This window comes from Myodes glareolus, chromosome 5, assembly GCF_982192425.1.
Source record: "Myodes glareolus chromosome 5, mMyoGla1.1, whole genome shotgun sequence".
Taxonomy (NCBI): Eukaryota; Metazoa; Chordata; class Mammalia; order Rodentia; family Cricetidae; genus Myodes; species Myodes glareolus.
This window is the reverse complement of record NC_142030.1, coordinates 73,208,439-73,231,652: the sequence shown is the minus strand read 5'-3', so window position 1 is coordinate 73,231,652 and position 23,214 is coordinate 73,208,439. Positions and strand designations below refer to the sequence as shown.

The following is a 23,214-nucleotide window of genomic DNA, read 5'->3' as shown; positions in this document are numbered from 1 at the left end:
TAATGAAATTAAAGAGGATATCAGAAAATGGAAAGATTCCTCATGCTCATGGAAAGGTAGGATTAACATAGTAAAAAAAAAACGGCAATCATACCAAAAGCAATCTAAAGATTCAATGCAATACACATCAAAATCCCAGCACAATTCTTCACAGACCTCAAAAGAACAATACTAAATTTCATATGGAAATACAAAAACCCCTGGATAGCTGAAACAACCCTGTACAATAAAGGAACATCTGTAGGCATCACCATCCCTGACATCAAGCTCTATTATAGAGCTACAGTAATGAAAACAGCTTGGTATTGGTATAAAAATAGACTCTAAACCTCATAGAAGAGAAAGTGGGAAGTACCCTTGAATACTTAGCCACAGAATACCACTTCCTAAATACAACATCAGTAGCACAGACTCTTGGTGTGGGAAGTCTTTCTGTATATGTGTTGCTTTTATTGATTAATGAATAAAGCTGTTTCAGCCAGTGACTTAGCAGAATGGGGCAAGATGGGAATTTCAAGCAGATAAAGGAAGAGAGAGTAGGCAGAGTCAAAGAGAAGCCATGTAGCCACCACAGCCTCTGCAGGAGCCCACCGAAATTTTGCTAGTAAGCCATGACCTCATGGTGATGCACGGATTAATGGAGATGGGTTAGTTTAGAATATAAAAGCTAGCTAGAAAAATACGCTCGGGCTATTGGCCAAACAATATTGCAAATAATATAGTTTCTGTGTGATTACTTCGGGTCTGAGTGGCTGGGAACAAATGAGCAGCCTCCGACAACAAACTCTGAGAACACCGATTAATAAATGGAACCTCCTGAAACTGAGAAGCTTCTGTAAAGAAAAGATCGTGGTCAACAAGACGTTCTGTAGGCTGCTTACAGAATAGGAAAAGATCTTCATCAACCACACATCTGACAGAGGGCTGATCTCCAAAATATACAAATAACTCAAGAAATTATCATTAAACATATAGTCAAATTTTAAAAATGCGGTACAGACCTAAACAGAGAACTCTCAACAGATGAATCTAAAATGACTGAAAGACACTTAAGAAAATGTTCAACATCCTTAGTTATCAGAGAAATGCAAATCAAAACAACTCTGAGATTCTATTTTACACCTATAAGAATGGCCAAGATCAAAAACACTGATGACAACTTATGCTGGAGAGGTTGTGGGGACACTCCTCCATTGGTAGTGGAAATGCAAGATGGTATGGCCCCTTTGGATGTCAGCATGTCAATTTCTCAGAAATTTAGGAAAGAACATTCCTCAATACCCAGCAATACCACTTCTGGGCATATATCCAAAGAATGCTCAACTGTGCCACAAAGGACATGTACTCAACTGTGTTCATAGCAGCTTTGTTTGTCATAGCCAAAACCTGGAAACAACTTAAATGCCCCTCTGCCGAAGAATGGATAGGGAAAATGTGGTACATTTACACAATGGAGCACTACACATCAGAAAAAAACGACATCTTGAAATCTGCAGGCAAATGGATGGAACTAGAAAACATCATTCTGAGTTTTCAGACCCAGAAAGACAATTATCATATGTACTCACTCATAAGTGGTTTTTTTTAACATAAAGCAAAGAAAGTCAGCCTACAAACCACAATTCCAGAGAACCTAGACAACAATGAGAACTCTAATAGAGGCATACATGGATCTAATCTACATGGGAAGTAGAAAAAGACAAGATCTCCTGAGTAAATTGGGAGCATGGGGACCTTGGAAGAGGGCTGAAGGGGAAGGGAGAGGCAGTAGGGAAGTAGAAAAAAATGTTGAGCTCAATAAAAATTAATAATAAAAAAAAAGATTCCAATCTTGCTGAGTGTGGTTGGCCATGCCTTTACTCCCGGCACTCAGGAGGCAGAGGCACGAGAAATCTCTGTGAGTTCTAGGACAGTTCACATAGTGAATTTCAGAACACTCAGGGCTATATAGAGAGGATAATTTTTTTGTCTCAAAACATATAATAATCTAATTTTGACTGAATATTTGATGCTGTAGAATATCTTCAATGTTTCCCAGAGTTGGTAGATATTTTAATTTTATAAGCATCAGTGCTGAGAACAATGCATTGTGTAGAAACACAGTACAAAGTACAGAAGTATGTCTGTGGCCATTTTAGAAAATGTTGGGAGTTCTATCCTTATCCCAAGGCGAGACATTTAATGATGATATGGCTCTAGTATCTCACAGAGAAAACTTTAATATCAAATACCCTGGCAATGCTCTTCTAAGATGCACTAATTTATTAGTTGCTGTGGAATGATGGTAGGGGAATATTAAAAGTCCTTGTTTTCTATAGTTAAATCATTGCATTTCTACAGGAACAGAAAATGATGTGTGCATGTTGACGGTGCTACACCCCATCACCACGTGGAAGTCGACAACCTGCGTCAAAGCGTTTCAAGCCCCCATTGATCAGCACTGCACTGTGTGGAGGCAGCGGCAGCACAGGGCAGAGCCAGGGCTGCAGTGAAGCCGCAGGATGCAGCATGGATAAGTGCTCTCAAATACACCTGGGATTCATGACGTTGCATGTTCAAAAACCTTTTCCTGTTGCCAGGCTTTTCATGGCTTCCATATGCTTGCTCATGAGCCGCAGTTTAAGTCTCCTCCTGGTCGGTGAGTAAAGGTGTTTCCTGCCAGGGCTGAAAGCCAGAGTTCCACCCCTAGAACCCACAAGATGCCCTCTGACCTCCACATGCATGCCGTGATACATGCACGCACACATATACATGCACACAAAACATAAAGTCTCCAAACTGTCTGTCTGTCTGTCTATATGCTCTTATGCTGCTGCAGATGAAGGAAGGAAAGGGGGTTGACTACTGAAATGTCTGATCTTGCCCAGGCTGGTTTTATTGAGAACCTCTAAGCATGACTAACTAGCTTCATCTTGCTCTTCACATATCCTGAGGGAAAAATTTTCGGTGACTGAGAAGTTTCTCAATTTCTAGAGAATAGTTGTTTGGTAATAAAATGTTGTCCAAATGCATAAACCGTATAAAAGCCCACTCTTAGGTTTCGCTTGGTTCATTAGCATCTATGAAATGTTTGGGACCTCAGGAATAATTCCCAAGCGGCACCTGAATCTGTTTTTTTTCCTTGAAGGCTTAGCTGTAACAGAAGGAAGTCCAGTGTGCGTCACTCGCAAAGTGGGTTTTCTCTACTTCCACATCTTTCTCTGGCTTGCTACCACTGATCACCACCCCAGAGGACCACATTCCAACATTATTGCATCTTCCCACAAGCCCTGCCTTCTCCAGAACCCCTCTCAGACATGCTCCCTAACACTCACCTGAACTAATCCTCTTTCAAGATGGAGATTCCTTTCTTACCCTGGTTTCCATGGCAGCCTACAGTTCTCTTTACTGTACCTTCCCCTCTCTCTGTGTAAGCTTGTGTGTTAAAATTCTCCACCAAACTGAGGACTCTTTGCAGGCAAAATTAATATATTGTTCAGCTGCAGAGCTTTTCTTAGTGGCTGGAGTGTCAGTGTTTGATCCATGAAAGATGTGGGGCTCAAAAGCTGCGCGGCGTGCTGAAGGAGCTCACATTGCTCTACAGACATCTAAGGGAGGGGAAGCCTTAGATCTTGATTTTAAGACCACACTTGGCTCAGAGACCTGATGCCCTCCCCGTGCTCGCCCCCACACACTGCAAATTTCCATGCAGTTATCCAGAAGGTTCTATGTGATTGGCAAATACTGATATAAAGGAAGACTCATGATCAAGAAAGAAGGGTAGAACCACATACTGGCAGGGAATGAATGGCAAGGGATCAGTTTGTTTATGAGTCATATTACAAAAAAATCAATATTTCTCCATAAAACTTTTCACTAAAAAAGAAATATTTCTACAAACCAGACTGTATGATATACCTAACATTTGTCCTTTGACCGTTCACACATGCTGTTCACTAAACTGAAGCCATCGCATCTTGAACAGTGAATGACAATATCCTGGAGCCTCGAGGTCAGGGTCGCTCACTAGAAATGAGTGCTCACATGTTACCCTCTCAGGTGACGTCACAAAGGAGAGCCATCTTCTGGCGACCAGTCTCCAGAAGCCTAGAATTGATTCTTCTACTCATTTCCAATCATAATGTATAGTTCACTCTTTTGCTTTCATAATGCATAGGTAACTCTTTTGCTTTTTAAAAATTTAAGCTTATTAATTTTTTGCTCTGATAAAGAATATTAGTATAGTTCATAATTCAGTATAATCAAAATTCAGAGTCCATGCACTCTTACCCTTGAAAACATGTCTCCTTCTCCATTATTTTCGTAGTATTTATTTTTGAATCTTTTACAATCTAGGCAGTTACCCTTACAGTCTCATGAAAATTTAATTTTTTGTTGCTGCTGTTGTTTTTTCAAGACAGGATTTCTTTCTGTACCTTTGGCTGTCCAGAAACTTGCTCTGTAGACCAGGCTGGCCTCAAACTCTGGGATCCACTTGCCTCTGCCTCTCAAGTGCTGGGATGAAAGATGTGTGCCACCACTGTCCAGCCAAAAATTTAATTTTCAAAGCGTTGTCAGCATATTCTATCTGGAAAAGAATAGCCTGTGAACATCTGCCTAGGTCAACTGCATTCTGGAAAAGACCCATGATTTCAAGGCAGCTTCCTCGGTAAATTTCCAGTAACCACCACGAAATGTGAGGTCGTGGGGGAGACCGAGAGACGGTTTAGAAACTAGCTGGGGAGAAGAACCAGAGGTTATCACACACTTGAAAGGAATAATCCTCAAGATTCAAACCTTCCATAATTCTTTCTGTCTGTGCTCTCCCTTGTGAAAATAGTCTGGCTTAAGCAGAAGCCAGCCCACAAAGCTCATGAATAACTCGAATTCTTACACTGGAAGGCAGCCAGTTACCCAGGGACCAAATTCCTGTTTACTTTGAGGGAATGTGGGAGACCAGCTGCCTGGCAGTAGCTGTGAAGGCAGTAAAAACAGCCAGAGGCTATCACAAGGAGGAAATCACAGGGCCTGTTAATTTATGAACTTCAAGGACAGAGATTAATTAAACACTGTGCAAGGAAACTTCAGATGGTGGCTTTGTCTGAACTCGAGCCTGAGCAGAGAACTCTTGGAGTGCAAACTCTTGGCATGAAGAGGGGCACACGGTTGTCTTTTAGCTCTCTTTAATAATCAGCATCATTCCATTGATTCCCTACTTAGGAAATGCAAATATATTTTATTGCGATTGACTATTCTGGTATAGCCGATAAAGGGAAATTCAAAGTGGAAAAAAAAAAGAATTTGGGGTAAAACGCTGAGACTCACAGACACGATCGGGATGACTGGCTCCGCCCTGTTGGTCACGGATTACCCTAGCGCAGTGTCTCAAGAGTCCACATTTAGAACTTGAGGGATTTCCACCACAGAGAAAAATAAAACCCTCAAACCGATCATCCAGTCCGTGTCACAGATGGTGAGAGCAGAGGTGAGCTCACTCTTAAAGAGTTACATAGCTGGGCTGGAGAGATGGCTCAGTGGTTAAGAGCACCAACTGCTCTTCCACAGGACCCAGGTTCAATTTCCAGCACCCACATGGCAGCTCACAACTGTCCATAATTCCAGTTCCAGGGGACCTGACGCCCTCACACCAAAGCACATAAAAATAATCTTAAATAAATTTTAAAAAGAGGTATACAGCTTCACAGATGGTGTAGATAATATTCCATCACGTACCTATATGGAAGTCTTAGGAATAAGTAAAGAAAACTCTTCTTAAGACACGAGATTAAGATAAATTCATGAATGGCGTTCGCTGTCACTCTAAATAGCAACTCGGCTGCCAGTATCTTCTCAGTTATGACCAGAACAGCCGTACCCTAGCTCAGGACACTACCATTGTGATATCCTTAAGTCCCATGTCACCAGTTTACAGCTGGGTGTGTCTTAGGGTTTCAATTGCTGTTATAAAAAAACACCAAGACCAGCCAGGTGTGGTGGCATTCGCCTTTAATGCCAGCTCTCGGGAGGCAGAGGGAAAAGGACCTCTGAATTCCAGGTCAACCTGATCTACAAAGTTAGTCCAGAACAGCCAGAGGTGTTACAACGAGAAAGTCTGTCTCCAAAAGTCAAAAGAAAAAAAAAATAAAACAAACAAACAAACAAAACCACCATGACCAAGAGCAACTCGGGGAGTAAAGTGCCTATTTCAGCTTCCGGTTCCATATCCCAGTTGAACGCTGCTTACCATCTTGGTCCTCGTGGCTGGCTCAGCATGCTTAAAGCGCAGGACCACCACCCCAGAGTGGCATTGCCCACTGTAGGCTCTGCCTCCCACATCAAATATCAGTTAAGGAAATACCACACAGGCTTGTCCACAGGCCAAGCTGGAGGGGACATTTTTTTTTTTTCAGTAGAAATTTTCCCTTCCCAAATGATTCTGGTTTGTGTCAAGTTAACATAAAACTGGGCAGCACAAATGGCGCTTATAGGGAAGCAGTCACTGAAATGATTTTCCTTGCTCTGGCTAAAAGTTTATGTCAAGATGGCGACACATCAGAAATGTTGAAATGTGTGTTCCATACGCTGTCTTGGACGACTCTGAGGAAATCTGCGGTGTTTTCTTAGGGAACATGAGAAAGAGCCTGCCGGGTCCAGACCCAGACACTGTATCCATTAGCACTGTAAAGGAGTCACATGGAATGTACGCCGCGGCGTGGCGCTGGGAGGTCTGGCCGACTGCGGAAGCTGAGCGCTCAACTGACTGGAAAGCTGAAGCCTTGAAGAGAAGCAGTCAGATGCCATTGCTCTCTTGTGAAGTAAGAAAGGCTAATTAAGCAGCATTAAAATCTATACATAGTCTGAGTAATATGTACGTTATCCTTCAGATTTTCTCACTGTTCACTTTTCTTTTATCTTTTTTTTTCTTTCTTTATTTTTTGCATAATCCCCCACTTCTCACACACAAAAAGAGGATACTTTCAACATGTCTCCAGATCACAACCAGGAAACAAAGAGAATGCGTTTCAGTGGGTTTCCTAAGTAGGAAGCAACAACTTGGTGATCTATGCTTGGGACCCTGTACTGATTTCTCTTGTTCTCTACCTTCCTGGTAGGAATGCCTCGGAGTAACACTGAAGAACACGGTTATCACTGCCATGACTTCAGACACTTCCCACAGCCTCACTTTCAGCGGGAGCCTTTGTGAAGGTCATACAGGAAGTCGTTCACCTTGACTCTTGATATTGTTAAGCCGTCTGTTTGTATTTCTGCTTGTGAAGGCTCTTGAAATCAGGAGTTTCGTGTCTCATGTGAGAGTGACCTCTTACAGCCATCTCTTATGGATAGAACAAACAGATAAATAGGCAGAGGAAAGAAAGATCCAGAACGCATGGATTAATGACCTGGGGAGTCAATTTGAACTTGACCTTGAAACAAGAGACTTCTGGTGACTGGGAAAAGTTTTGTATTTGAGAGGGTCATTGGCAAACGGCACCTGGTATGTACTAGGACCACAATAAATGTAGTAGGGGGAAACTGGATGAATGGACATGTGTATGCAGGCCTGAATGAGTGCTAGTCATGAGGGACTGGGAGGAGCCCAAAGGAAATAAATCCGTTTGTGGTCGATTTGACAGGAACGTCCATTTCCCTACTGAATTCCCAACACTGGATTCCTCACTCAGCTCTTAGTGGATGAACCAATTTTGGAAGTCGGTTCTCCAGATTTCCTTTTGAAATGTGCTTATTGTTCTGCAGGTATTCTTTGCTGTCAGTAAAGATTGAAGGAGAAATATTTTAGCTGAAACCGTAAGAAAGCGTAAGTTTAGAGTAAAGGGATAGAAGCTATTGTGAGAAATGCATCGATTTACCTGCAGGATTACATAGGACTATATTTCCTTATAGCTCACTCTATAAAAGGTATGAGCAAGACACTAACACAGATCAACTAGAGAGAACTGAAGCACAGTGGGGCATCTTACTTAAGAAACTTCTATGGCCGGACAGTGGTGGCACACACCTTTAAGCCCAGTACTAGGAATTGAGAAGCAGGTGGATCTCTGTGAGTTCAAGGCCAGGCTGGTCAACAGAGTGAATTCCAGGACAATCAGGACTACACAGAGAAACCATGTCTCAAAAAACAAAAGCAAAAAACAAACAAACAAAAAAAAAAAGAAAGCAAGAAAGAAAGAAAGGAATTTCTACTGTGGGTGTTGGACAAAGCACACACTCGGAGACTCAGCAGAACATTCAAGAACACTCAGTTCTTTCTAAACGCTCAGTCCCTCTGGTCTTTCTTTTGCTCCAATGAGTTTGTTCCTTGGCAACCAATAGCATCTCAGGGACTAGTGAGTTTATTGCTTCATATTATGTCTGGAACACCACGCCATTTACTCAGCCTTTCTGTGTCTTGGTTTTCCTGTCTGTAAATGGAATTAACACATATGCAGAACTGTCGCTTAGCGAGCCACCTGACTTCCGAATAGAAATTCCACCCCATACTTCTGTCCCATTCAGCCAATCACTTATGCACTGACCTAAAGCTATACAAATTCAACAGCGATATTAAACTCGACCTGCCTCAAACGAATTCTCATATTCCTCTCGAAACTTTTCTCCATTGTACATTTTAAATTTTCTGTAATTTAGAGATCTGAGTGAGGTAGAAGCTCAGGTTGTGCCCCTAATGTTGGCAGAATACCCAGGGCTTACTTCCTCCACTTTTAGGGTAAGTAGATGAGAGAGTTGGAACACAAATTCAAAATCCTTAGTCCACAGAATTGTCTGCAAAGAAAACAGCATGTAAAACTTACAATTAAATGTGAGGGGAAATGGGTGTTTTGAACTTCTTTCAGAAGCTCATTTACTTTCTTGTTATTCATTTGTTTATTTATTCCATGCTGTTGTTTATTTCTTTGCGGATGTTTACATTCATTTACATACTCCCCAATGCAAATAGGTATGGTTGCCAAATATGTTATGGCATTAAACTTCTTTTCTAATGCTTCTTCATCATGCCTATTGGTGCACATGCTTGGAATATTGAAACATTTAGTTTCTTAGTGGCAATTAAGAAAGAAATAAACACTAAAACTCCCTCAAGGCTCGGAAATAAATCCATAGGTCTAAATGTCGGAAGAAGCAATTCCTTCTACCAACCAAAGCTGAGATTTTTACCTTGGAGGGACGTCACGGAGTCTTCACATACAATATGTGGAAACTAGAAAGCTGAAATAAACAGACCCTTCCATCCATAAAGACATTAGAGCCTTATGTTTGAAAAAAAATGCAGAAAGTGTTTTATGATTGTACTGGTTGCCTGTCATACATCATTTCCGCTCACCAGTCGGCACACAGATATTGTTTATTATTTTTAGAAATGTGTACATGCTGTCTGTGCCGGGCTGCAGCTCAACAAAGCTGGTGCTTTATGATGGAAACCGAGTACAGTATTCACCTTGTCTTCTGACATTCCAGAGGCCACCCACAGCCACACAGTCAGGCGTCTTGGAAAACCACACTGGTTGTGGCCCAGTGCTCAGTAAGTATTCAGGGACTTCCCAAGGCTCAAGGCTGCAAGGCAGCAGCGAAAACAGCATCATAAAATAAATGTCTTTCACATGGCTGATTTCAGGGCCCCGCTGGACGGCTGTGAGCCAGCAAATAAACAGAAGCCCTGTTCTCTCCTCCCTACCCACCTTTCCTACTTCCAGCTAGAGACCAGTGAGTTTTACTGAAATAGAAGCTCCCACTTGACTTTTTTCCTTCTGGGATAATTAACATTTTGATGTACTTTAAAATTAATGAAGTTTCCTTTTGCTAGAGTCCGATCTATGCCAGTCAAATCCAGCCAAGGCACCCACTTTGCTCGTGAGCAGCAACCAGTTAATCGGGTAGAAGATTAAAAAGTGGGATGCTAACCCTAAATCAAGGAGGTACAGATTAAAACTACATTAACATCCCATTTCACTCCAGTCGGAACGGCGATCATCAGAAATGCAAACGACAGCAAATGCTGTCATGGATGTGAAGAAGGGGAAAATACTTCTACAGAAATCATTAGGAGAGTTCTCAGAAATACCATACGGCTGGCCACTCCAGGGAATATACCCTAAGGACTTTATTTCTTAATATGGAAATACTTAATATATACATGGTCATTGATTCTCTACTAACAAAAACTAGGAAATGGAATCAACTTAGATGTCTAGCAACCAATGAACGGATAATGAAAATGTGATATATAGTGGGGTGGTGATGGCGCACACCTTTAATCCCAGCACTCGGGAGGCAGAGCCTGGTGGATCTCTGTGAGTTCGAGGCCAGCCTGGTCTACAGAGCTAGTTCCATGGCAGCTAGGGCTGTTACAAAGAAAAATCCTGTATCTAAAAACAAAAAGAAAGAAAGAAACAAAGGAAGGGAGGGAGGGAGGGAGGGAGGGAAGGAGGGAGGGAGGGAGGGAGGGAGGGAGGAAGAAAGGAAAGAAGGAAGAAACGAAGAAAGAAAAGAAAAAGAAAATGTGATATATTATGATATATTTATGAAAATATAATATATATGAGTGTTACTCAGCTGTAAAGAAAATTGAACGCATAAAGTTTGCAAGTAGGTGAATGGAGCTATAAAAAAATTATAGAGTGAGGTCACCCAGAACAAAAAGATTTCACATGGTCTCTCTCTTATGAGGGCCCTAGCTTTAAAACTTTTATTTTGTTTGCTTAACGTGGAGTAAATATGGAACTTAAAAAACTAGAACTATTGACAGCATCGGGGGTGAACAAAGACTTGGGGGAAGCACATGATACAGGTGAAATAGGGGTAGCCAGGAGGGTGCTAGGGGTGCAAGGGCCAGGAGGATGCTAGGGGCGCAAGGGCCAGGAGGATGCTAGGGGTGCAAGGGCTTGAGCAGCCAGTAGTGTGGCAGGGTGGGAAAAGGAGGGGACAGGCAAAGGCTTAGCCAAAATGAGGTAGACATGAAGACATGAAGAAGCTACTTGGAAATTAGTGATCTTGCAATCCCAGATAAAATAAGTATACTAAGAAGGGGTGGTAAAATGTATACTGAGCTAGGTTTAAGTTAGCATGGGGTTGGGAGAGTGGGAAAAAGGGATAAGGGCGATTGAACTAAAGCTAAGCATATATGAAGAAATGTTATGGAGCCACATTGGTTTGTAAGTTCACCAACAATATAATTTTAAAATGCAGTTTGAACCTAAGTACTCCACATTAATGACCAATATTATTCAAGAACAATGAGTTATTAAACAAAAGTCTCTGTGCCAGACATGATTTACCTCCCTATGAGTCAAGGAAGCCCCAGAGGGCTCCAGAACAATGCACTTGCTCATGGTTGCCTACTATAGCTAGATGTAAGATTCTGCTGAAGACACCAAACATTTTGTCTGTAGGACACAGAGAAATCAATTCTTAACTGTTCAGAAAACTCTTTTCTAGTGTTGGAAGGTGTCATACAGGCTGCTGGGGGAGAAAGGACATCAACGGCCATACCCAGCATTGTGCCTCACATGCAACAATATCACCCTGATATTGCAACCATGGCTGCAATAGTGGCAATACAGCTAATGGCAGTAACCAACTATTCTCTTGATTGGATTTGAGGTCTGTTCCATAACAGGGGATTCATGTTTGATGCTGTAAACATAGTCAAAAAACTATGACTAGGGAAGTTATAGGTCCAATTTTTTTAATAGTCCTGTTGTCCAATTGACTTCTAAATATTTTTATTTGTATCTATAGATTTGCATTGCTTTCACCCTTGATCAGAGAAGCTTCGTATTACAATAGGGAATGGTTAATGCAGAGAAACATTACTGTTCAAAGTGCTCAGAATAAGTGACTTTGCCATCAATACCCTCTCCCACAGGAGGGGTCAGAAAGAATATGAGAAACAGAGGATGGGGGCGGGGTTGTTGTGAAATGTTGTTTTCTGCATCTGGCATGGCTATTGCATACATGAATTTAACAGTGGCTATGGTTGTCTACACAAAACCAGCATAAGATCAAGTCAGTTAAAAATTCCGACATGGAGAGGGACTCATGCATCCCCACCCCTAGCTGAGGAGCTATTGGCAATGAATGGTTTTGGGGTGAGAGTCGCTTTTCTTTAAGAGTGTGGCCACTGGTAGGGTCTCCATGCAGACCCCACTTCTGCACATGGACAAGTGGCATCAGATGGATGGAAGACATAAAATTTAGAGGGAGATAGGATGGAGGCAAGGAAGGACTGAGAGTGAGTATGAGTAAGATATATTGTATACATGGATGAAATTTTGAAAGAATAAATTAACCAAAACATGGTGGAAACTAGATTCACTGTTTCTCCTTTGGACCTCAGGTGCACACATTGAGTTTACCCTACTCATCCCCACACTCTATGACCACAAGCTTCAGCAAAATCCCATCCTCATTTAATTTTTTTCCTCTTCATCCTCTTTCCTCATTCTCACTCACCCTCTCCCCAGGAGACACCATTCCAACTTCTCTGATGTGGGTCAGATATGGATGCATCTCAATAAGTCACACTACTCTTTTCTTCCTTATACAATTTAATTTACACAAACGATAAGCCATTGTTTAACTTCCCTTTCCCCCCAACACTGAGCTTTTTAAAATATGTCCATTTTCCTGCATGTCATGACTTCCAGCTACAATGAAGCACTCTACTGTGCATTCCAACCTACTCTTCATCCATTTTCAAGTAACAGATACTTGGCTGCCTGCTACTACAGAGAAGTGTGGGTTCAGTGTTCTAATCGATGGACTCTGGGAGGTTTCTATAGAATAATAGACAAGAGCACATACTTCAACTCACTGAGCATTCAGAGATCAGGTTTCCTCTACACTTCTACTGTTCTTCCAAATGGCTATGCCAGTCAATTCTTCCTTCAGGAGCATCACTGTGAACTGCATTTGATACCACATAACCCTCTACTTATTGCCAGTGGCAACTTTAAATCTATAATTCTCAAGGTTAATCACTAATAAAATTGGCAGGCTTTTAAAATACTTGTGAATTACATCCTTGGGAGAAAAACAAAGGAGTTTATTCAATACAGACTCTTGCATCTGTTGAAGCTTCTTAAACTGGTTTCCTACAAAGGAAAGTAGATGCAGTAGTGTTAGTTTCAGTCACCACAACAACATATACAAGAGACAGGGCCTGAAAGAATGAGTGTGACTCCCACCTTTGGGGGTGTCTGTCTGTGGCTAGCTTGGTTCCACTGCTTTGTGTGAAACAGAACTTGATGGCGAAGGTTTATGGTGGAATGAAACTGCTTCCTTCATGGTGACTGGGAAGAAGAAAGAGTAAGAGGTGCTAGGGTCCAAATATCTTTTCCCAGAGTACACTACCAGTGACACAATCTCCTTCTGGGAGGCTCCGCATCCTAAAGGTTCTATGGATTCTCAACAGTACCAGCGGCTGGTGATCAGGTCTCCAACCCATGAACCCTTGAAGGACAAACCAGACCCAAACTCAAGCAATTGCACCCTAATTTCCTTCCTAGCTCTTCCATATTTTTTCCCTTACCTCGTTTTGTTTTCCTTTTTTCTAGATTCTCTTCTACACTGTGATTTGTTGTTTTGTGATTTCTCAACCTACGTGATCTTCCTTAGAGATCGTACTCATTTCCCTGGTCTCAACCACCACCTTCACATTGTGTGAATATATGTCACTGGGAACGGTTTAATAAAGAAGCTGACCTGGATAGTAAGGTAAGTCCTTACTAGACTAAGGACATTGGGAAGAAGGGTGGAGCCACTAACTGGACTCAGAAGAAGCAACATGGAAAGTACATAGATGAGGTAAATGAGCCTCGGAGCAGCACGTAGATTAATATAAATGAGATAATTTAAGTTGTAATAATTGCTTAGTAATAAGCTTGATCTATTGGTTGAGCATTTATAATTGGTAATAAGTCTCTATGGGTTTACTTCGGAGCCAGCGATCCTGACAAAAACATTGCATAAATGGTGCTTAACGTGGGGAAACATAGATCCACATAAAACCTGAGACTGCTTTAAAAAAAGGTGGGGGTGGGATTCCAAACACACAAAAACAGAATCAAATACGGCTTCTTGATAACCGCATTTTCTCGGATAAGCTCTGTTTGCTAGCAGCGAGCTGAGGCTCAGCTCCTTTAAGAGGCAGCTTCCCCGCTCATGTTAGTGGCAAACACGGAAATGGGGTTTATGAGCGGCGGGCAGCATGCTACTGGGTGGCAGTGTGGACCCAACAACTTCCCAGAAGTGGAGTGGTAAACGTGACTCCCACCTGTACCTCTGCTGTGAAGCTAAGCTCTCAAAGTGGCCAATGACATGGGCTAAGCTGAGCAATGCCCATGGCTGACATAGCAGTTTATGATTCCTCTCACGTGATCAAAGGACAATACAGATGCTCAGTAAAGACACAGCCAGGCTGGATGGTGGTGGCGCATGCCCTTAATCCCAGCGCTAGGAAGGAAGAGACAAGTGGATCTCTGTGAGTTTGAGCCCAACCTCGTCTACAGAGTGAGTTCCAGGACAGGCTCCCAAGCTACAGAAACTACTACTTTCTGTCTCAAGAAACCAATTAAAAAAAAAAAAAAGAAACCAATTAAAAGAAAAAGAAAAAAGAAAAAGAAAGATCCAGACAGAAAAAAAAAAAACTCTAAAGGGGTTACAGTGTATTTAAAAATACACAGGTTCAGGAAAGAGAAGAGGAAGGGTATAAACAGTCATAAATTAAGAATAATAAAGTCCTTATAGAAAGAGTAAAGTAATATAAAGGGAAAACCCACACAAAGATGGAAAATCCATGGGGAACACGGACCGTATATGCTATTGTGCTGTCTTTAGATTTTCTGATGGCTAGTAAAGAAACAACAGGTGCTAAGACACATTAGATTATAAAAACTGCTGCATTAAATCAACTCATATATTTAAAAAATGTCTTGGCTTCAAAATGGAAGTCAAAAGCTATGCTGCTTTGGGGAAGGGGTTATTCTTCTATTTCCACAGATGAGAGACTGTGGATTCGTTTCAGGTTGGCATGGATCAGATTTGATGGGGGAAGATCTCCTGAACATCCCAGCTACAAACACAAAGAATAAACCTAGATGAACTACAAGATACATGATGTCTATTTTACTTGCTCAAACATAAAGCAACAAAAAAAATCATCTTTGGCTGACTTGTGTATAATGTACAGTCTATACTTGTATTAATACAGATACGTATGTTACCTTTAAAAGTTTATGTACCTTCAGAGCAGATGGTTCAAATGATCCAGCATCCAAAACAGCTTCAAGGCTGTTGGCCGAGATGACCCAGCCTCACAAACTACTCCAGCCAAGACTTAACCATTATCCTAAATTTTCCCAGGGTCCCTCAAAGATGCCAACACCCCCAGACTAAAGGAAGCAGTCTAGAAAAAGCAACACCCATATTCCCAAAAGCCGTAATATGGATGTTTGTCGTATTTAAAGGGGTTGGTTACAACTTATTATCAGTCATACTCAGGAAAACTGCTAAAAGGAGTCAGATCCAAGGATCTCTAACCCATATGTATGTCTGTGAACCATATGTGTGCCTTGTGCCTGGTGCCTGTGAAAAGCAGAAGAGATCACTGGGTCTCCTGAACCTGGAGTTACAGATGTTTGTGAGCTGCTGTGTGAGCACTGGGAACTGAACCCAGGTCCTCCGCAAGAGTAGCCAGAGCTTTGAACCACTCGGCCATCTCTACAGGCCCTATTTATTTATTTATTTATGTTTTTGTTTTGTTTTTGAGATATAACCGTATCTTTTTGTAGCATTGGCTGTTCTAGAACTAGGTCTGTAGGCTAAGTTAGCCTCGAACTCACAGAGATCCACCTGCTTCTGCCTCTCAAATGCTGGGTGGGATTAAGGACATGCACCACCACTGCCTGGCTCAGCCCCCAAGTTCTGCCATCTCCTACCCAAGATAGTTTAAGCACCACCTGACTGTTATTACTTCCTTATATACTTCCTCCTCAAGGTTATCTCCCATATGGTGGACACACATTTTTAGACACAGATTTGATAATCTTAGTTCCTAAAATAGTTCACCTTACCCCCTTATCTGTTAACAACCATGAATTTTTTTTCTCAGAGAGAAAAAGGCACTTGCAATAAAATGGTGAACCTTTCCCATCCTTCCAAGTCTCAGGATGCTACTACATCTATGTCTTCAATGACCAGACAGCTAATTCTACTTCTGGTATCTTAATTTAATACCACAAACTGATAAGTCGTAAGAAAAAGAGACCTGTTATTCTCACCCTTGTGAAGGCTGGGAAGTTTGAGATTGTTCAACACATCTGATAAAGTCCTTCTTGCTTGTGGGAGGGTCTCTGAAGTGACCTATGGTTGCATTGGGAATAAAATAGTAACATGGACTGAGAGTCCCAGCTCGGATCTCTTCTCTTTATAGAAAAGTTCATCTTCCCTAGGGCCTGTTACACTTTGATTTTGCCTAGTTCTCAAAGGTCTTCCACAGCAGCAGAACCCTGAGAGGGAGGGTTTGCCAAACTCACTCAGCATATAAATGGTAACATAACCAAAGCCAAAAAGTATTAACAGTAAACCAGAAATAGGTCTTAAATTATGGACAAGTATGGTCATCCAGTCAAAGGGATGGTGGCAGTGCTAGAGTTGAAGCTGCAGCTGTAGAAATTACCCGTAGTGCCCATCAGCCAAAGCTAGCCGGGTCTAAAGTCAATGCCTCAGGCAACTCCCAGTGACCCACTGCTAGGCTCTACGGCACAGTTACCAGGCATGTGGTTATTTAGGAAAGAGATCATGAAAAATGAGTCAATAGTAATACTAATAGTATACTAATACTATTAGTAATACTAATAGTATTACTATTAGTAATAGTCATAGTAATACTATACACAGAGTGAATTTAAGTGAAATCAATGTTGTAACTCTCTATAAGACAGAGAAAGGCTAAAACTTAGTTAATCTGAGAGCTCCGATCAGCTATGGAGTGATATTAAGAACAAATACATAGTGAAAAGAAGCCCACTAATGTTCAGAAATGGGGGATCAACAACTCCAACCAAACAATCAAACGACCGTTTCTGTATTTACTTCTCCATTCTTAGAAAGTTGAATAACCCTCGAGTTAGTCATTTATCAAATACCATATGTTGGCTTTCACATCAGCATTATTTCAACTGGAACAGATTATCTCAAACTCTAGAATTAATCGTGATATCACCTTAAAAGAAAAAAGGGAAGAAAACCTCCAGATTTATAATAATTACATATCAGCTGGGATTCCATCCTGATCCAGAAAAAGATTTATAACTGATATAATATTGGCTTATACAAATCAGTAATCTACTCTTTCCTCATAGATTAGAGAAAACCGGAGTAGATTGCGGAGAACTGCTGTGGAGAACTGCTGTGGAGACCAAGGGACTAGACTTCTATTCACGAGCTCACTTCTTTGTGCACCTTTGGGAAAACAGCGGAGTTAATACACTTTTACCCCTGGTCCACTGGCCAGAGCTTAGGCCATGTGGCCAAAACACAGTCTTTATTCCCAGCAGGTTTAAAATCCCAAACTCAGGATTTCTAGTGATAAGAAGAAAAATGAATACTGAAGGACGTTAAAACAACGTCTCCATGTGCCCCAATCTCATTCCACAATTGTCATCAAATTTACTCTCCTTCTTTCTACATTTCTTCTGAATTAAAGAGAATAGATCAAGTTCATGTCCGCGATGAAGCTGCGATGTGCAAGAATCATACTTTCTAGTTTGTTTCATTAAAGTGACTATGGATTTTAACAGAAGCACATGTGAACTTTCCAAGCCTGGATATTAAGAATAAATCCAAAATAACACAGCTTCATAAGGTATACAATACATAAATACAAAAAAAAATGGCAAATAAATCAAGGAATAGAGATCAAAAGACTTCTCCAGAAAGATTCATCGGCAGGCTCAAGATGCAAATCCAAATTTAAATTTAATTTGCATATGCATGGAAGAGGAATATCCTATTTTTATTCTTTTTTAAGTGTCTTCTAGACTCACTTCCTCAGGCTGTTTCTCTCCTGCAGCCATTACTGTCAAACTCCAGTTGAGAGCAGTTTCTTGAATAATTGAAGATTACTTATGGAAAACAAATGAAGCTCTCGGCATACAGACTGCTCTGAGTGTTCCCTACGAGCCCCTTTTCCCTTTGCAGTAGGGAGGAAAAGCAGCGGCTGGAGAGAATGTGAGTCATGGGCGTCAGGAAGCAAGGTTTGGAGTGGTGAGACTTTTGCACAAATATCTGAATAGAAAAACTGATCAATGCCTACCTAACTGTGGAACGCTGGAGGAAATTAGAATCATCTTAGCAGATTTAACCGCATGTCTCTGGTGTAAACTTCTTTGTCAGATTTTAGTAGCAAAGACACTGTATCTCCTTTAGAGAGCCGACGGATGGCTTCCTTAGTAGGATGCTTGGACTTTTCCTTTAAGAAGCCATTGCTCGCTCTGAAGGTTTTTCCTTCCACTTTCAAATGACCAAGCAGGGAGAAGTGACGTCTTCTTGCGGTTAGCATGATCTCTCAGCACCTACACAGCACAGCCACTGAACACTGGACGTCTAGGGATGCTTGTGCACTTCATTGCTGATCTCATTGCCGCTTTCTTAGACATGTACTCCATCATCATATCTACAACGCTGATTCTACCCTTTCTGGCTAAGCCTCCACCATAGCCATAGATAGATTACAGCTGTTTGAGCCTTTGCTCTGCGCTCACAGCATCCATTCTACACCGTCTATGGAGGAGTTTGGAGCCTAAGCCTCACCTCTGCCCAGTGGCGATGTTCCAGCAACACTGAAACGGGAAAAGTGACTTCTTTGCAAAGTTTCAAACCTGACCCCAAAACGCTGCACTACCAAGAACTGCTGTTAGGAACTCTCTAAACATGTTTAGTGACAAGAAGGAAAACTGCAATTATTGCTTTCCCCAACATATGAACCCATCCTGAAATTACTTTGTGTTTTGTTGACTTTCTGGTAGAATTAAATGTAGTTTTTTAAAGGTGTATTTACATATTAGTTAGACTTTTAACTTACAGTGTATGACCTAGATGGGACCAAAAAGGAGGCTTATGAGGCCACGCATGGGAGACTGGCGGTGGGCCTGACTCTTCCCTATATAGAACCCTACACGAACAATTTACCCCCAATGAAGAAAAGGACTTTGAAGTCATTTTCCCGAGGACAGAGCACTCAAAGCTAGTAAGTTTTTGCATAGTTGGGGTAAGGGAGATAAGATTACTAAGTCAGCTATGGTCAGAGAGAAGCATGTCCCAATGTTCCATGGACGTTCTTCTCATGAACGGCAGCTTTGTGAACCAAGATAGTCTTTACAACATGTGGAAGAAAGAGACCAGCCACGCTGAACTTGGGCAGCAAGAGAGCTAAGTCCTTCTAAGGGAAGACACTAACAGAGTTAGAAAGACTTCGCCTAAAAATGACGCCACAGCCGAGACAGGATGCCCTCGGGACGCTGTTCTAAAGTAATAACCATGTCCTTTAATTCTGACAAATATTTACATATTGCTAAGCTAGTGAGAGCTACCTGGGTTTGCACTCATGTAAAGTAAGCAACTCTATAAGATCTATACTCCGCTCTTGGGGGCAAAGTATGCGGAGCACCCACTGGGGCTAGTCTCTCCCCTGGCAATGGAGCCCATAAAGACACAGTAAATAACAAATAAAAGTCAAAAGCAGCACTCGAAGGCTCACCAAAAATGTATTTTGTGTACATGCTCTGATTTGTCCCTGTTTCTCACATTCATATTGCCACTAGCACAGAAATAAACATTTAGGTAATGGAAAGGTTATTTTTGAAGTTAATGTCTAGGGTGACCTTGAAACATTTTATTTTGAAGAAATAAACATATTTCTTATTACTCGCAACTCCCTTTATAAGCCTGATAAAAGCATGTTTTGTTTTTCCATGTGAACAACAAACTCTCAGCAATCCTCAATTCTGTCCATTCTAGCAATGGAACGAAAGCGTAGCCATTATGGAGGAATTATTGGGTGGGACAAACTGTCTTTCACTGAAGTCATTATTGTTTCTAATGCAAAAACTCAAAAGAAAAAAAAACTCAAAAGAAAGCAGATAAAATACAATAGTAATTATTATAGGCAATAAGAGGAATTATGACTGTTTCAGACAGATGAGTCCATCTGAACAATCAATAACATTTCAGTACTCCTTTTATATGATAGTTTGTAGTTATAGTTCTTTTCACACCAAAGTGGTCATTTTATTGGTTCTCTGGAGAAGTACAGGGGCTGAAATAAAGAACAAAAGTGCTTGTGTATTGTCATCAACCCGGAGGATCTGTCAAGCCACCTTCTGCATTCAATCGACCTTTACATAAACACATCCTTAATACAGTACAGTTGAAAACACGTAGCATTCTTATTGAGTCAAAATAGCTAGTGAAATCGCCAAGTTTATTTTGCTAGAATTGCTTCAGATGGCAAAAATACCAATTCGCTTCTGATTGGAATCCAGACAACTTGCTATCAAAATGGTAGCTAGTTTTGTTTGTTTTGGTTTATTTTTGTTTGTCCTTCTTTTTGAGACAGGCTCTCGCCTGTAGCTCAGGCTAGCCTTGAACTCAAAGCAATTCTCCTGCCTCCGCTTTGTGAGTATTTTTTTTCATTTATGGGTTTGAATGTTTTACTGCCATGTGTCTGTGCACCATGTGTGTATAGCATCCATGGAGGCCAGCAGAGGACACCAGATGCTCCGGAACTAGGGTTACAGACAGCTGTCAGTCACCATGTGAGTGATGGAAACCAAGCCCAGGTTCTCTGCAAGCCGCAAATGTTCTTAACCACTGAGCCATCTTTGTAGGCCCAGTCTTGGTTATTTTTAAAAATATTGTTATTTATAAGTAATGAGAAATATGTGTAATGTATTGTTTATGAGTGAGGTGAGGATGTCTTTCATTTTATGAGCAGAGAATAAGAATGAAGCTAAGCATTCATAAGTAGTCTATTTCTGCTATTCTAGGACTCAAGAGGTTGAGGCAGGGTTAGTGCAAGTCCGAGGCCAGTCTGCACACACAGCGTGAACGAAGTTTCCTGGGAGGAACTGAATTTTATGTAAGGCTGATTAAATGATTAGAACGCCACTATTGTAGGGAGGCCAGAATGCTACAGATAAAAGAACTGACTTAAAATGCACTGTGGGCTATCTTCAGTACTCCTAAATAGTGATTCCTGGCCTCCCTCCGTGTCTGCCACGAACAGGTAAATTCTTTCAGAACATGCAAAATTGACAAATCACTAACTGTCACCAACCGATCCGCTAAGATTGTCATCAAATCTGAGGCCTATGATTTCCCCGCTTTTCTGTAACCTACTTACCTGATGATTCCACCCATATGTTTCAAGACTCTCTGTAAGTACTAAAGAGAGGAAGAAGGGAGAGAGGGAGGGAGAGAGGCAGAGAGCGAGGGAGGGAGGGAGGAAGGGAAGAAGGGAGAAGAAAGAAAAGAAATATAAAAAGAGCAGAGAAAAGAAAAAGAAGATGACAGGGGAGTCCCTCTAGGTCAGGATTGGCTCTTTGCAATTCCTGCTCAGCTTTGCCAGCCAATGGAAGTCAAGGAGGCTGGTGAACAGCCAGGGAGGCTGGTGAACAGGGAGTTTACAGCTGCCTTTGAGAGAATGAAAGCCCTGTTCTTTTGGCTGGAGTTCCTGGGCAGGAGCTCTGCAGATGGTTAAGACCCTTGAAACGCAGCTCTTCTTCCTCCTGCAGCCTCTGTTTAAGGAGTCTGGGTCCTTTTTTCCAGCAGCTTTAAGCCCAGCAGTGAGATTTCACAAGGGTTTGCTCTTTATCAATAATTTAAAATATCTCTATTTGAGTAGATATCATATACATAATTGAATGAACCCGTGTATGCATGCTTTCCAATTCGAGACTGAAGCTGCATAAAACTAACAAGTCTTGTCTGTGTCTGCATTAGACAGAGAATCCACCTTTTTACTACAGAAACGGTCCATGGAAAGACTTTTCTACGATGGCTTCCAAAGTGATGTGTTGTGCTGTGGAAAGGCAGAAGTGAGATTCACGCTTGAGGGTTTCCTGTGCTGGTCATGTCTGTCTTCATATCCTGCCAGTCAGTTATTTATTATTACTGTTATTATTATTATTATTGCTACACTGGTGTGTGTATGTTGCATGGTCTCAAAGCTAAGGACAGCCTTTTCTCTCCCTGTCGTCATTTTTCAATGCCCTCCTTGTCCTTTTTCTGTTCTTCCCATCCTATGAATCTTTTCTAAAAACTCATAAAAATGAAAGTTCTCCCACACCCTCCTATGCTTTGTAATGTGCTCCCTGGGGCAGCACTCCGGCTAGGCCCTGGTAGTTACTACCGCAGTGGCCGCTAGAGGGCGACTCAGAGTGGCGTTTTCCTCGTTTCACCTGTTCTGGATTATCCTTAGCAATGGTCCTCCATCCTGGGGTGGGTGCTTGGTTTTCGGCCCCCTGATTTATTTCCAGAGTTGCTCGAATTAATCTGAATGCATTTTTTTTTTTTAAGAAATATAGGCACCAGCACTGACTCGGAAAGCTTCCCAGCATTCCAGCATTCCTCTGACATAGCACCTGCTGGGCAGAGTCCCACCCAACCCACACTCCTAGGATCCTGAAAACAGGGCTTTGAGATGGGCTAGATAAGGGAGACGGATCGAACACAAAGCTTAAGATTCCGGTCTGCAGAGGCTGCAGCTTTTCACCCCTCCCCTTTGTTACTGCTGCACCGCCTCTCGGGCTTTTCATGTCTCAGGTGCCAGATCTTGTAACCCTTCACACTAAATCCCCACGGTCTGATTCCTACGGCAGCTTCTCCTTTCCTGAGTGATCTGTGTGATGCATCATGACCCCCAAAACTGCTTTATTTCGGTGCCTAAAAGAATCAATCCCTTTATCCGTGTTCTCTAAATGATTAGCATGTCCAGTTATAGCTCTCTGGAACCTGGGACCTGACAACAGAAAAGTAGCCGCACTATCGCTAAGCCTGGCTTTTTGGAGCCGTGTGCTCATCAGCCATGCTGTCCCCGCTGCAGGCGTCCATCTTCTTGCTGTTCCGCGTCCACCCGCCCACGCGCCGCTCCCCTCACCTGACACACTCCTCCAGGCGTGCAACTGCTTCAGGCCTATGCCTTTTTCCAACCTCAACACA

General features: G+C 41.8%; 3 long non-coding RNA genes across 8 annotated transcripts in view; all 3 read right to left on the bottom strand.

Moving 5' to 3' along the window:
- LOC125398272 (uncharacterized) overlaps window positions 1-23,214 on the bottom strand; it is a 91,928-nt gene that overhangs the window by 55,978 nt on the left and 12,736 nt on the right. The gene's annotated exons all lie outside the window — the stretch shown is intronic.
- On the bottom strand, window positions 3,783-7,872 carry LOC148122112 (uncharacterized). The gene is made up of 2 exons (XR_015737921.1): window positions 5,713-7,872; window positions 3,783-4,567 (listed from the first exon to the last, which is right to left on the bottom strand). It is a non-coding gene; the product is annotated as an uncharacterized LOC148122112 (long non-coding RNA).
- LOC148122111 (uncharacterized) lies at window positions 13,004-23,213 on the bottom strand. Its single transcript, XR_015737920.1, has 4 exons — window positions 21,398-23,213; window positions 16,275-16,356; window positions 13,182-13,286; window positions 13,004-13,088 (listed from the first exon to the last, which is right to left on the bottom strand). It is a non-coding gene; the product is annotated as an uncharacterized LOC148122111 (long non-coding RNA).